Source organism: Anabrus simplex, chromosome 9 (genome assembly GCF_040414725.1).
Source record: "Anabrus simplex isolate iqAnaSimp1 chromosome 9, ASM4041472v1, whole genome shotgun sequence".
NCBI classification, from domain to species: domain Eukaryota; kingdom Metazoa; phylum Arthropoda; class Insecta; order Orthoptera; family Tettigoniidae; genus Anabrus; species Anabrus simplex.
The window spans coordinates 9,243,570-9,258,983 of record NC_090273.1 but is presented as its reverse complement, the minus strand read 5'-3'; the positions used below and the strand labels follow the sequence as shown (position 1 = coordinate 9,258,983).

Sequence of the window (15,414 nt, the reverse complement as noted above, 5' to 3'; positions counted from 1 at the left end):
GAAGGGAAAAGGTAGGAAAGGGAAATGTAGATTAGATGATAGAAAAAGATCGGTGGAACAGGGTCATGGGAGGGAGAAAAGGGAGGAGGAAGTAGGTTCTGCTGCTGACAGGAAATATAGGGCTGACCAAGAGGGGACGGGATCAAATGAGGTGGGTAGGATTGAGGCTCTGGTCATAGGGGATTTCATTGTTAGACATGGTGTGTGCAGGAAAGGGAACCACAGTAGAGTGTTATCAGCTATGTGGAAAACGACATGGAAAGGAATGTGATTGTAGCGGGAGATCTGAATTTACCAAATGTCGATTGGGAAGGTAATGCGAACGACAGGAAGCATGACCAACAAGTGGTAAATAAGTTAATATGGGAAGGACAGCTGATTCAGAAAGTGACGGAACCCACTAAAGGGAAGAAGAGTACACTGGACGTGGTGCTGGTAAAACCAGATGAGCTCCATATAGAAACCGAAATAATAGATGGTATTAGTGATCACGAAGCTGCTTTTGTCGTAGTTAAAGTAAATGTGATAGAAAGGAAGGACTTAAAAGTAGGACTATTAGGCAGTACCATATGGCTGATAAAGAAGGCATGAGGCAGTTTTAACAAAAAGTAACTATGTTCGGTTGAAAACGATACATAAAGATGTAAACAGTCTCCGGGATGGGTTTAAAGCAATTGTTGAGTAATGTAAAAACAGGTTTGTTAATTTAAAGGTGGTAAAGAATGGCAAAGAGCCACTTTATTATAACACAGAAATAAAGAGACTAGAAGGTGGTGCAGACTGGAAATAAATAGAGTTAGAAATGGCTGTGGAAGTAAGGAGAAATTGAAGGAACTTACTAGTAAATTTAATCTAGCAAAGGGCGTCTCCGAAAACCGTAAAAGAGTAGTTAGTGGGACGTAAAACAAATAACATTATTATTTAATCTAGCAAAGAAGTTAGCTAAGGATAACATGATGGCAAGAATAATTGGCAGTCTTACAAATTTTTGTGAAAAATGGAAGGGTATGCATAGGTATTTTAAGGCAGAAAGTAGTTCCAAAAAGGACATTCCAGGAATCATTAATGTACAAGGGGAGTGTGTATGTGGGGATCAATAAAAGGCAGAAGTATTCAGTCAGCAGTATGTAAAGATTGTTGGTTACAAGGATAATGTTCAGATAGAAGAGGAGACTAATGCTAAAGGAGTATTAAAATTTACCTATGATAACAATGACATTTACAATAAGATACAAAAGTTGAAAACTAGAAAAACAGCTGGAATTGATAAGATTTCTGGGGATATATTAAAGACAATGGGTTGGGATATAGTACCATATCTGAAGTACTTATTTGATTATGGTTTGCATGAAGGTGCTATACCAGATGAATGGAAGTTGCTTTAGTAGCCCCTGTGTACAAAGGAAAGGGTGATAGACATAAAGTTGAAAATTACAGGCCGGTCAGTTTGACATGCATTGTATATGAGCTTTGGGAAAGAATTCTTTCTGATTATATTAGACATGTTTGCGAACTTAACAACTGGTTCGATTGAAGGCAGTTCGTGTTTAGGAAAGTTTTTTCCACTGAAGCTCAACTTGTAGGATTACAGCAAGATGTAGCGGACATCTTGGATTCAGGAGGTCAAATGGACTGTATCGCGATTGACCTGTCTAAGGCATTTGATAGAGTGGATCATGAGAGACTATTGGCAAAAATGAGTGCAATTGGACTAGACAAAAGAGTGACTGAAGGGTTGCTATGTTTCTAGAAAATAGGTCTCAGAGAATTAAAGTAGACGAAGCCTTATCTAACCCTGTGATAATTAAGAGGTGAATTCCTCAAGGCAGTATTATTGGACCTTTATGTTTTCTTATATATATATATGATATGAGTAAAGAAGTGGAATCAGAAATAAAGCTTCATGCTGATGATGTTATTCTGTATAGAGTAATAAATAAGTTACAAGATTGTGAGAAACTGCAAAATGACCTCGATAATGTTGTGAGATGGACAGTAGGCAATGGTATGACGATAAACGGGGTTAAAAGTCAGGTTTGGGGTAATCACACAAATGGGATTGTAAATAAAGGCTACAGATCTCTGCACATGGTTATGAGGGTGTTTAGGGGTTGTAGTAAGGATGTAAAGGAAAGGGCATATAAGTCTCTGGTAAGACCCCGAATAGAGTATGGTTGCAGTGTATGGGACCCTCTCCAGGATTACTTTTTTCAGGAACTAGAAAAAATCCAAAGAAAAGCAGCTCGATTTGTTCTGGGTGATTTCCGACAAAGAAGTAGCATTACAAACATGGTGCAAAGTTTGGGCTGGGAAGACTTGGGAGAAAGGAGGCGAACTGCTCGACTAAGCGGTATGTTCCGAGCTGTCAGTGGGGATATGGTGTGGAATGACATTAGTAGACGATTAAGTTTGAGTGATGTCTTTAAAAGTGGGAAAGATCACAATATGAAGATGGAATTCAATAGGACAAATTGGGGCAAATATTCCTTTATTGGAAGGCGAGTTAGGGATTAGAATAACTTACCAAGGGAGATGTTAAATAAATTTCTGATTTCTTTGGAATCATTTAAGAAAAGGCTAGGAAAACAACAGATAGGGAATTTTCTACCTGGGCCACTGCCCTAAATGGAGATCAGTGGTGATTGATTGATTGATTGATTGATTGATTGATTGATTGATTGATTGATTGATTGATTGATTGATTGATTGATTGATTGATTGATTGATTGATTGATTGATTGATTGATTGATTGATTGATTGATTGATTGATTGATTGATTGATTGATTGATTGATTGATTGGAACATATTCCGTACTTGGAAAATTAAGTCCGTCTTGTCAGCCCGCCTGTTGGCCATGATCGTTAAGGCGTTTGACACTGTAATACCCAGTTCGCGTCCCGTTGGTCGAAAAAATATTTTCACCGTAAGAATGGTGGCCGGCAGGGTAGGAGAGACCGTGATATACAATTTCTAATCACTAGATTGCGTGCCAAAAATCTAGATTAAATTCCAAACCTCTCCGCAGTCCTCATATGGAGTGAGGGCATATGATGCTGTTGATGGTGATTCGTCCGTCGGATGGCGACGTTAGCCCTTGGTGCTATTTGACACGAGTACACTATCATATATCACGCCATTCATTTCAGCTCATTAACTTCTCTAATGAGGAAGGGCATTCGGTTGTAAAAACTCGCTAGGAAGGTTCGTGTCATCATACCCGAACTCGTAAAGAAAAGGGTGGGATTATTACCCAAGCATCTTCTGTATAACACTAATCAGAGAGGAAAGATGGAAGGGATCCGGCACTTGGAAAAATGAGGGTATCGGCCAAAGGACAACAAGGGCCACGAAGGGTCGGTAAAGAACAAGAGTTTACGATGGGAGGTTGGATAGGATAGATGAAAGTGAGGAGCCTGGCACAAGTAACTCGAAATAATGCCAGGACTCAGCTAAATGGCCCCGTGGTAGCCAACCCACGCTCACAAGTTGTGATCCCTGGGGCCCCTTTTAGTGGCCTCTCACGACAGGCACGGGGGGACTGCGAGCAAGCACATGAGTGTTAGAAGACACTGTATTGTTTTCCGTGTCGTCAGCTGAATGCTGAGTTTGCAAATACTTGGCATGCACATTACTTAAGTGTTACGAGAACTGCACGCACCGCCAATAATTAGCTTCTCGAGCTATGTGTGCAAAATGTTTCAAACAATCTTTAATTGCTATGTACTTATCTTAGCTGAGATGAAAGGGAGTAAGAAATCCTTACGTACCTCATTCAGGTAAACGTGGAAATTTCCGCCATTCTGCCAGTTGCTTTTTCTAACCTGCTGATGGCGTTCCAGGTCGCCTTTCGGCACCTCATGTCGCAACGGTATTCCATTTCTCAATATCGTATTCTGTGATGACCTGGGGATTACTCGGAACAACAAGGAACACACAATCAGTCATAGCTGGCAGATACACGCTCATCAGATAAGATGTGACTTCTCAGTTACAAAGTGCAAATAACATATAATCGATTATCTTTCAAAGCCGGCTCTGCTCTCGAGCAAAACCAGTTCATTGTCCAATTTCGAGAATTCTAATATATAGTTACAGACAAGAGTCTTGGTTTGTTGAACAAATAAATAGAAAAAAGTTATCTATGCAATTATTTATATAATTCCCAAAAATCTCTTAAAATTAGTCAAAATATGACCCAAAATATCACGGAAAATATGAACTGTGCATTACCATAATTACCTGTAATTCGTAACGGAGTTAATATGGTTCATAAATGGCTCGGTGCTGATGGCCTGTGCAGCTCTCAAGGTACTGTTGCTAGGTAACATTTTGTTACATAACACTATTGTGTTATACAACCCCAATCTCTAAGACATATTTAAGTCAAAAAAGGCATTTATTTCCCAACAACTTCGTATCTTGCAGAATGAAAGAAATCGAACCGTTCATTGATGGAGTCGCGCCACACGTACCGTGTGATAGGTTGTTGATTTGGAATTCATGGTCCAGTTGATGTGAACGTCTGTTCAGAATAAAAAAATACAACCGTTGCTTTATTTCCAACACACGGTAGCTGACACTGGCACAGCCGGCTTCAGTTGCTTCTCCACACCTCGTCTACGTATCCGGCTCGATGGCTAAATGGTTAGCGTCCTGGCCTTTGGTCACAGGGGTCCCGGGTTCGATTCCCGGCAGGGTCGGGAAATTTAATCTTAATTGGTTAATTTCGCTGGCACGGGGGCTGGGTGTATGTGTCGTCTTCATCATCATTTCATCCTCATCACGACGCGCAGGTCGCCTACGGGAGTCAAATCAAAAGACCTGCATCTGGCGAGCTGAACTTGTCCTCGGACACTCCCGGCACTAAAAGCCATACGTCATTTCATTACCTCGTCTACGTGAAAATGGTCTAGTTTTAATGAAAATGCTTTCCAGAGAAGAAGTGAGTTTCTGACATGTTCTGTTGTAATCAATCTTCTGAGAGTGTGGCTTTCCGTTCAGCAACCGCTTGTCTTAGCAGGAACCTTATACAACCCAAGAGTTGCTAAAAGCTCTAATGTTGACGTTAATGGCAGCTTTTCGTAGAATTAATATAGCATCTCGAAATAGTTACGCCGTGCGGGTACAAAAGGCTGACGGCTTTTATTTATTTACCGGTATGTATTTATTGATTTACTTATTTGTGAACTGGTTGGTTGGTTGGTTGGTTGGTTGGTTGGTTGGTTGGTTGGTTGGTTGGTTGGTTGGTTGGTTGGTTGGTTGGTTGGTTGGTTGGTTGGTTGGTTGGTTGGTTGGTTGGTTGGTTGGTTGGTTGGTTGGTTGGTTGGTTGGTTGGTTGGTTGGTTGGTTGGTTGGTTGGTTGGTTTTCTTATGAATGAATGCTGAGCATGAACGGCTCGTAGCTGTTGAGATTTTTTTTAATGACTGCATTTAAGTGAGCGAAAGGTACTTCTTTTTCTTCAGCGTTTGTCCTTCCTGCTGGCGAAGTTCGCTACAAGGATTCGATGTCTCCATTTAGTTCTGTCCTGGGCCATGTCAAGGTGGAGACTGATACTCTACAGATCTTTGTGAAGGGTATCGGCCCATTGCTGTTTTGGTCGTCTTTTGGTCTCCTACCAGCGACTTCTAACATGCAACACGTCTTCGTGATAGTGTCGGCGTCTGCCCTTAGTACATGTCCAAACCATTGTAACGACTCTCGCGCATTTTTTTCGCGGTGCAACGCCAAATCTCTCCCTGATGAATTCATTGGCGTTGCGATCCAGTTTAGTGACGCCAGCATCTTAGTCTCCATGACACCCAGTCGATGCTCTGTCTCAGCCGTAGTCGGCCTACATTCGCAACAGGTCGGATGACAGTACGATAGATCTTTCATCCTCCGGTCGCAAGTGACGCCGGTTGTTGTCCAGGCTGCGGATATCCTTGCATTGACCTCTTCGACACGTCGGCCATCGTCAGCCACCGTAGAATTGGCGGAAAAACCATACCGATTTGAGGTAGGACAAAATGCCTGAGATGCTGACAGCAACTCTAAAATAGTTGCTGACAGGCTATGTCACATCTCATGGAATGAGCAGAGGTAAAAACAAATATGTAATAATCCTTTTCCTTGATCTTGTGCTACCGAAAGGCATAAAGTGATGTTTTAATGGATTGCCCTTGTATGAAATCTGTCGCTGTGTCCTGTTTGGACTGTGTCCAAGTTTTATCTCCAGGCTGATGTTGGTGTTTCCAATGCATTATATTATTAATTATCGCCGTGATTTTCATTGCGTCATCAGTTGATACACTGGCATGTTTTAGCTACGCTGTACTGCGGTGACCTGTTTATGCCACACAGGAGAGTTGTGATTTGAGCAGACTACGAACAAAAGTTACAGGAAGGGGTGTCCCATTAGAAAATGTGTCCCGACTCGTTGGCTGAATGGTCAGCGTACTGGCGTTCAGTTCAGAGGGTCTCGGATTCGATTCCCGGCCGGGTCGTGGATTTTAACTTTCATTGATTAATTCCAATGGCTCGAGGGATGGGTGTTTGTGCTGTCCCCAACATCCCCGCAACTCACACATAACACTATCCTCCACCACAATAACACGCAATTACCCACACATGACAGATGACGCCCACCTCATCGGAGGGTCTGCCTTACAAGGGCTGCACCCGGCTAGAAATAGCCACACGAAAATATTATTATTATTATTATTATTATTATTATTATTATTATTATTATTATTATTATTATTATTATTATTATTATTATTATTATTATTATTATTGTTACGGAGTTATCCCTGGTAGTTAGAGGTGAAAGAAGGTGCGGGCGGGAATAGGTCTCAACTTACAAAATTAAGGTTAATTTTAAAACTTTAACAAAGGTTATATTTTCTTTTCAAAATCAACAGATAACAACAACAGAGTAACAGGTACCAAGTAGCAGGAAAACAATTTAAGAAATTACAATTGTTACAAGATTTGGGCTTCGAGCCCCAAGATAAATTCCTGAGCTCTCACCTCACCACCACAATAGCTAAAGGGCAGAAAACCCCTGAGTACGAGGAGCACTTGCTCCTAATTACAATGTTAAGAGGAAAAAGAGCAGACCCGCTTTCAATTTTACAAGCCTATCAAGAGCTACAGCAAACTTCATTCCTAACTGCCCTTAAGGCACACATACAGTGAAACAGGGGTATCTTGTACCCAACCTACAGGGCCTTCACATGAAGAAAACAAACTCTGGGTTAATTAAATGGCCCAAAAAACCAAATTGACTGGAGGCGTAGCTTGCACTCCTACATGAAACTTCTTAAAACCTAGGTGGCACTCGGCCAGTTATACAGGGGCTAATCCCATACTAGGGAGATGACTAGTTGGCAAATAAGTTTAAGACTTTAAGAAGGAAGAGAAAAACGGTTACGAAAACATAGTCACCTCAAATTCAAAATGAAGGGGAGTTCGAGAGGGTGAAGCACTCTCTATCCCCGCTTTACAGATTTGTAATTTATAGATAGACAGAAAAGAATTTACATTTTAAAAGGGTAGTTTACATACTAAAGATTTCGAACCCTCCCCGAGAGTTAAACTGCTGAGCTAGCAAGAAATGAAGATGTTAACAGGCCATTACCTTGTAGATGAACTGCTGCTTGGAGAAAGAGGCGCTTCCCGCCCCCTGCTATATATATTCACACACTGCGAAAGATGTTACTGAAGTGGCCCGGAGATAAGAAAATCAGCAGTTTTTATACCCTCGTGGAAGATTCGAGACCTTTCAAGAATGAATAGGCACACTCCTTCAACTTTATTGGTAGACTAGGAATTACACATGGAAACCTGAGGAAGAAAGCTATGATTGGAGGAAAATTAATTACAGAAATTACTGATTGGTTAAATTCACAACTGGCGGAAAGAGAAGGGTTATACTGCCAACCAAAAAATGAATGAAAGAAATTTAACAAAGAACAAACTTATGAATACCAAATTTCTTCAAAAAAAAAAAAAACAGTTCCTTCACTTCGCACTAGGGTGCACAATTATAGTTCTTAAGTAGTGCCATCTAGAAGAGAATGTCCACACTTCTTGCTACAGGGCAAAGAAATACAAATCGAAATTGACATAGTTCAGAACACTTCAAAATTTACAGTAGAGACATCTTCCGAGAAACCTTTGATTTAATACAGATTTTAAAGTTCAGAGTTTGTACTGTAGAGAGGTTTCAACCGGCGCAATATTTGAATTCGCGGCGTGGAGGTGTACCGCCCGGTACAATTATTATTATTATTATTATTATTATTATTATTATTATTATTATTATTATTATTATTATTATTATTATTATTATTATTATTATTATTATTATTATTATTATTATTATTATTATTATTATTATATTAGCAAATGTGCCGTGTATGACCCCTGAGCGTCGCAGCGTAGCTAAGTAGTCTGTCACAGACGGCAACACGTCGCGAGTGTGGGATGATCATCAGCGCACGTTGCAGGGGTCATAGCCATGCGGTCATTACACGCGAATTCGGGTTTACGAGGTCGATAGTGGATCTTCAATATCGCAGAGAGAATGTTACCACCCGCATAAATCGCCTCACGGGAAGACCACACGTGTTTAACGAACGGACATCACGTCGCCTCCGCAGAACATACTGGGCGCTCGACGGGCTACTATGAGTCAGATCACCGCACAGGCTTCACCAGCCAACGACCAACGTGTGTCCCTTTGGTGACACCTCGACACAGAGCTCAATGGACTATAGAACAGTGGCGGCATGTGGTATGGTTCCAGTTGCATCGAGCTGGTGGGCGCGTGAGAGTGGGACGTATGTTCCATGAAGCTATGGAGCCTGCGTGTCAACACGGTTGTGCCCAGGCGGGAGGTGGCTCAGTTCTGGTCTGGGCGGCGTTCTCATGGTCGCAATTAGGCCCCAGTGTCCGGCTTAAGGGAGCACTGACAGGTGCACGTTATGTGGACATTCTTTCAGATCATCTGCATTCCTCTCTGGCCGTAGAGTTCTCTGATGGAGATGCCATGTTTCAACAGGACAATGCGCCATTTCACCGCTCTGTGGTGGCACGCAGGTATCTGGAGGATCACTCCAGTGAAGTTACGACCATGTACCGGTCCTCCAGATCCCCCGATTGTAAATCAATCGAGCCCCGCACCAACTACACAAGACCAATTGTATAGCAGTGCAAAATGCGTGGGTGCAAATCCCTCCAGAACGATTCGAATACCTTATAGTCATTGACTCATCGTATTGCTGCCGTTTTGAGGGCTCGCGGAGGAGCAACTCGTTATTAACATCGCATTCAGTGTCTTCCTTGACTTTTGGCCACTCAGTGTTAACTGAAAACCAAAGATACGACATGATGCATGTAACCATATTTTAAATTTCGTACGTTGTTAAATGTATTGTGACTTCTAGACGATGCTGATCAGGGTGAATTACAATACTACTACTACTAAAACGTTTTCATTCTGTCCCTGAAGGGGACGGCGAGCCTCCTAGACGGTAACGCCGTTTCTTAGGCCAGGGAGAGCGTTGGTGGCCGTGGCCTATACTAGGAACTGTCCCGGTATTCGCCTTAGTGCAGGATAAGGGAAAACGAAGGAAATACATTCTCAGGACAGAACCAGCCCCTGTCCGTCTCCCGAATGGAGAGCCGCGGCCATCCCTCCTCTGCTTGGTTTGTCGGTCGGAGTGCACAGCTGTCAAAGCAGCCGTGGCCACATGTGCGCCGAAGCCTAATCTGCATCCGCCGACGCCTTTTCATAAGTTTTCAGTCGTATCTGTGAGTATTATGAGCTTTTGTTATGTGAAAGTGTCAAAAAGTATTTGAAAAGTAAATTGTTAAAGTTATACAGACAGAGGTTTAGACAACCAGGCGTGTAGGTGAAGCAGATCTTATAGCAGAATATTCACGAGATTGAAAAAGAAAATCCACGGCCTGTTTTCGGTCATTCGACCGAGTCAGGGATGGAATGAAGAAGTCCCCATCTAGCGGCCAGGATAGGAATTGTTCTAGCCTGTCGCACACCTCTGGGACAATGATTAATGACTGACGGATGAAATGAAATGCTATTGGAGAGTGTTGCTGGAATGAATGATGTCAGCGGTGAGAGGCCTGAGGCACGGAGGCGTTTGTTTCCCTTGTGTTGTGTTTGGGGGTGAAGTTTCCCTGTGGACTAAGACACTGACTGCCTGCGCGTCAGTTTCTGTGTAAACCGGCTGAGTTTTAGCGTCACCAGAGATCTTCTACGTGCCGCATCGCAAGACAACACTCGAGCGAGTGTGAAGGATCACGCTGATTGGTCACGTGGTGTATCAGTATAGTCTTGTGGTGGTGGTGATTACTGTTTTAAGAGGAAGTACAACTGGGAAACCATAATCTATTAACACTACTCCGAGGGAAAATATGCAAGGGATCCAACACATCGAAACATGAAGGTATCGGCTAAAGAGTAAAAATGAAAGACACCCTAGGCCTCGCAATCTTAATACCGTCAGAGTCGGTAAAGAACAAGAGTTGACCAAGGGAGAACGGGTAGGAAAGATGAAAGTGAGGAGCCTGGCATAAGTAAGTGGAAACAATGCCAGGACTCAGTTAAGAGCCCAGTGGTCACCAACCCACGCTCCCAAATTAAGAGCCTCTGGGGCCCCATTTAGTCGCCTCTTACGACAGGCAGGGGTTACCGCTCCCACCCACAGGCGTTTTGTATGTACAGTATGTATGTATGGACAACCCTTGTTCGAATGTGAAGTGAGATGAATTTTCGTTGCGATATTTTACGACCGGATGCCCTTCCTGACGTCAACCGTATCAGAGGAGTTAATGCAAAATGCAAACTCGTGTCCTCATCCCTAGCTGCATGTACCATTTCAACCACATACCAGCCCCCTACCATTTTTAAATTTCTGGCAGTACCGGGAATCGAACCCGGGCCCCCGAGGACTAACCGTTACGCTACGGAGGCGGACAGAGGAGTTAATGAGATTAAATGAATGTTGTGATATACAAGATAGTAAGAAGGAAGAGAGTGAAAGCCGATTCTGACACATAACCTCCTCCTGTCGAATAACACGAAGGGGGTCTGCTCAAACATTAACGTCCCCATCCGACAGAAGAAGCAACCGCGTCATGTGCTCTCACTCCACACTGGCCAACATCCTACGGGGTACTCGAACGCACTACAGACATGGCCACCAGATGACCTCTCAGCTAAGTGTTGTAAGATATTGTCGTTAAACTCGGTAACGACTGCAGCTCTCTCGTTGTGAACAAGATGGACTGTTGTCTTCTCTCTTCCCAGTACTGTCAGTTAATACATGCGTAGATTTATCCTTGAGTTCATTTCGACTGATAATTTCAGTTTCCTCTCTAAGAGTGCTTTCTGTACAAGTTAATATTTCTCTTTTCAATCCATGGACTTTTCTGAACCCTCTTTCTTCTTCCTGTTGTGTCAGTTCTAGTCCAAGTTCTCGGAGACACATGCGATGCCTGCTTCTTTTGTCAGTTTGCATCATTCATCAATTACAAAGATCCCTGTTGTATCTATCAAACTAAATACACAGGCAAGGACCATTTTCTAATAGTATTTTTGTTCAATATTTCCAGGTTTACCTCTCCCTCTCTTTCTTGGAGAATAAGTAAAATTACTTTCTTTTTGTCTGTTCACCTCTAATTTTTGCTACATACTTCATCTTTCATAACAAGATACGGTGTGAAAACTTGCACCATCAATAGACTCCAGGCTGCGGAAATGAGCTCAGTGCTGCAGAAAACGAGAAGATCCAGAATGAAAAGGTCCGCGAAGACATCCAAGGGAAACCACTCAACGAAATTCTAGCAACATCAAGACTGAGATGGTCTGGTCACTTGAAGAGGATGGATCTGAAGAGAGTAGCACGAAAATGGTTTGACAAAGATATGGAGGGAAAGAGACTTAGGGGCAGACATAAGTGCACCTCACCCGGGAAACTGGAGACGGTTAAATGATGATGATGATGATGATGATGATGGCGACTTCATCTTTCACCTCACATTACGTATACAAAGTCGAAAGTATATTTAATTTAATTTTTGTCTGTCCTCATGTTTGTTTGTTTGTTTGTTTGTTGTTTTGTTTTTACGACATCACACGAAAACAGAATTTCTGGGAACTCGATATTTAAATTCGCAGATAGCCGCGTTGGGTATTGGAGTTTATACACAGTGCTGTGGTATTAATTAGAGAGCCAAAAGAGAATATGGCAAATTTCTCCATTAGTATCAGCTATATTGAACAACTGTTCGCAATAAAAGCTGTGCAAAATAGAATTTCCGTTGTGTTTCATGTGTTTTACCGTAGGAGGAATCATATCTGAAAGATCCAATTATCTGTGAAAGTATCAGTTCTATCTAGTTCCTGTACCTAATAAAAGGTGTAGGAAATACAGTTTCCAATATTGTGATTCATGAATTCTTACCGTGTGAGGTGGTGGCGGTACAACTTGGCATCAATCCTGTGTTAACACTATGCAGGTGTTCGACACTTCGAAGAATGAAGGTATCAGCAAAAGAAAGGGCGCAAATACCTCGCAAACCCAATGGAAACCGTGACTTCCAACCCCCGCTGGTCCTGCTTTAAGTCGCGCCCTAGTAAGGAACTGAGATAAGTCCACCAACAGCCATCATCAACTCGTCAAACTGTCTTCTTGGACTCTTCGCGAGTGACGAGGTCTACGCAAGTCAGCGCCGGTGAAAGTGAATTTATTGGAGTTAATCTCTCGACATCTTGTGATCTTTAGTTCCTCAGTTCATCGGTAGAGTGTCGACTTGTGGACTCTAAAATCTCTGGTTCATACCAAACACAAGTGCAGAAAGAAGTCCATTCGACATTCCACGTCGTACTATGTCGGACTGCACCATAAATCAAAACACGATACCTGAAGTCATAATTCCTCAGAAATATGATTCCTTCGTTAAACTGCACTGCTAACTGCCAGTAACTACACAATGTACCAAACCCCACGCAGCGCTTTAGCCGCACTTCCCAGCGTTTTCCTCACGGAATTGCAGCGGTGAGGTTCTCCTTTCCCAGAGTTGAGGTCATCTACTGAAAGTCTTCTAGATGACAACCAAGTGTGGATCCCGTAAGATTAATAAACATTAGCTATTTGTTGTACGCAGCGCCGTCATAGGACAGGGCTAGGACTCCCGAGGAAGTGGCTGTGGTCTTAACGGAGGCGTCAACATCGGAAACCGCTAAAAACCATCTTCAGGGCTGCCGACAGCAGGATTCGAACCCGCTATCTCCCCAATGCTAGCTTACAGCTACGTGACCAAAACCCCATAGGCAACTTACTCAATCATTAATAAACATTAACAGTATTACTAATAAACGCTGTACAACTTTTGTATGTGTACGTTGGGTATTCAGACCCAAGACTGGTTTAATCCTCCACAGCTCAACCTACAGCTGTCATAGGTAGGTTTATACACCGTTTGTATACAGTTTGTTACTAATAAACCGTGCATAAGCCTCCTGTGTATACATCTGTTATAGTTATTCACTGAATTACTTATACAGACCAGGACCCTTGTACAGCAGCGAGTGACGTGGTATTTACTGTTAAAATGTCCGACTTATCCATTAAGTACACATTGAAAGAATGGAAAATAACGTTGATGATCTCCATGATATTTGTAACATAGAAGGCATGGAAGCTGGACATGTTCGTAACATAAAACACTTTAAGAAACGGAGTGACCCATTTCTCCTAAATGACGGAAGTGGTTATGTACCGCATACCTATCTACGAAATGTCACTGTAATATTTGTCCCTAATGGAACATAATAATTCCTTTTATACAAGTGAAGTCAAAAATCTTCGTTAAATTAAGAAATACCGTCGTTACTAGAGAAATATGTATACGTACTTACGGGCTGTAGACAGGACTCCCTTGTGTTGTATTCCGCTGCTCGTGCCGTCTTTTGTTTCTTTCTTGAGGTCCAGGGCTAGCACCAACGAATGGGAGTGCTATGTCTGTGAATTCCCATTATCTTTGTCCATATGACTAGCGCGGGAAGTTCAAACAGCAAAGTAGCATGATCCCTGGACCAAAAAATATATCATTTAATGAATGAGTTAGGGCACAAAACGAATGAGCAACATGAAGAAAACGACACCTAATTAACGCAAACAACTTCAGTGATCAAAGACATCACACACGAAAGTGTTAGACAAACAAAACACACACGGAAGCGCTGCGACGTACCAGAAAAAAAGTTGTAAGGTTGTAAAGAATGTATCCATATCATTCTCTGCACGTGAACTATTTCGTACTATTTCTTAATTTATTGCAGATTTTCGAATTTATTTGTGTAAAAGCAATTATTATGTTCCATTTGGGACAAATATTACAGTAACATTTCGCAGATAGGTATGCGCTACGTAACCGACGGAAGTTATAAATGAAATGTATACTTACTAAAGAGTATGCTCAAATTGTCATTACCATAGGCAGAAATGACTGAATGAAGGATCCCTGAGGTGACTGTCTTGCGAACTTCATGTTCTCACAGCATTACAGACATGAGCGGGAATGAGGTTAGTGATTATTATCAGTGACATAATTATTACTAGTGACAATAATATACCGCTGTGTATTACTGTTCTGTTCTTCTTTATTCGAGTATTCTATTCTATTGGTGTTACCACGCGACTTCTTGAAGGGTTTTGCTCCTGAATACGGTACACCAGCAAAAGCAATCATACAGGCGGTAAACGTAACGAACTGCAGGAAGAGATTCCTGCGAGTGTATATGTGCACTATTGTAATAGCACTTTTATTAGTAAGAAAAATATACAACGCTTATACAGTGTTTATTGGATGTGTAACTCTACAAGTGTTAAATAAATGTATAAGGAGTTTGTATTATCTGCGCATTTTTTTTGCGATAGATTTACACCCTAATGCTGAATCGGTCGACCTCGGCAATCTTCGAGATTCGTACTGGCAATCTTTGAAACACAAACTATGAATCGCTTATGCATCGCTGTGCGACATCTGGCGTACACTTTACGAACTAGTACTGTTGTTGTTTACACAGCAAAGCCAAACTATAAAATTCATGCTAGGAACAAGATTCGCATCGAGAAATGTTACATAATGTTAATGTGTGATACAGTTGTTGGCATAAGATAATAAAGGTTTAGAAAATTCATATCGATCGATCATATTATCGATTTAATCCAGATTTCATTTCCATTCAGTTGGCAGTATAACCGGAACCGGCAGAGCTCCCTCCTTACCCCTCACCCCCGTGCATGAAACTATCGTTAAAAAGTGTGCAGATAATAGTAAGACCGTAGGTCTGCCATTCGTATAGGAAGGCTTTTATTCATTGAACAGGAGGCTGTGGAG

General features: G+C 42.0%; 2 protein-coding genes across 3 annotated transcripts in view; one reads left to right on the top strand and one right to left on the bottom strand.

Annotated features, from left to right (window-relative positions):
• LOC136880810 (WD repeat-containing protein on Y chromosome) overlaps window positions 1-7,666 on the bottom strand; it is a 231,280-nt gene extending 223,614 nt beyond the window's left edge. The window contains exon 1 of the mRNA XM_067153349.2: window positions 7,622-7,666. The gene's annotated coding sequence lies outside the window, so the exon portion shown is untranslated. The remainder of the gene's footprint in view (window positions 1-7,621) is intronic.
• The window catches only part of LOC136881226 (ATP-binding cassette sub-family G member 4), a 113,027-nt gene that overhangs the window by 4,060 nt on the left and 93,553 nt on the right, over window positions 1-15,414 (top strand). The gene's annotated exons all lie outside the window — the stretch shown is intronic.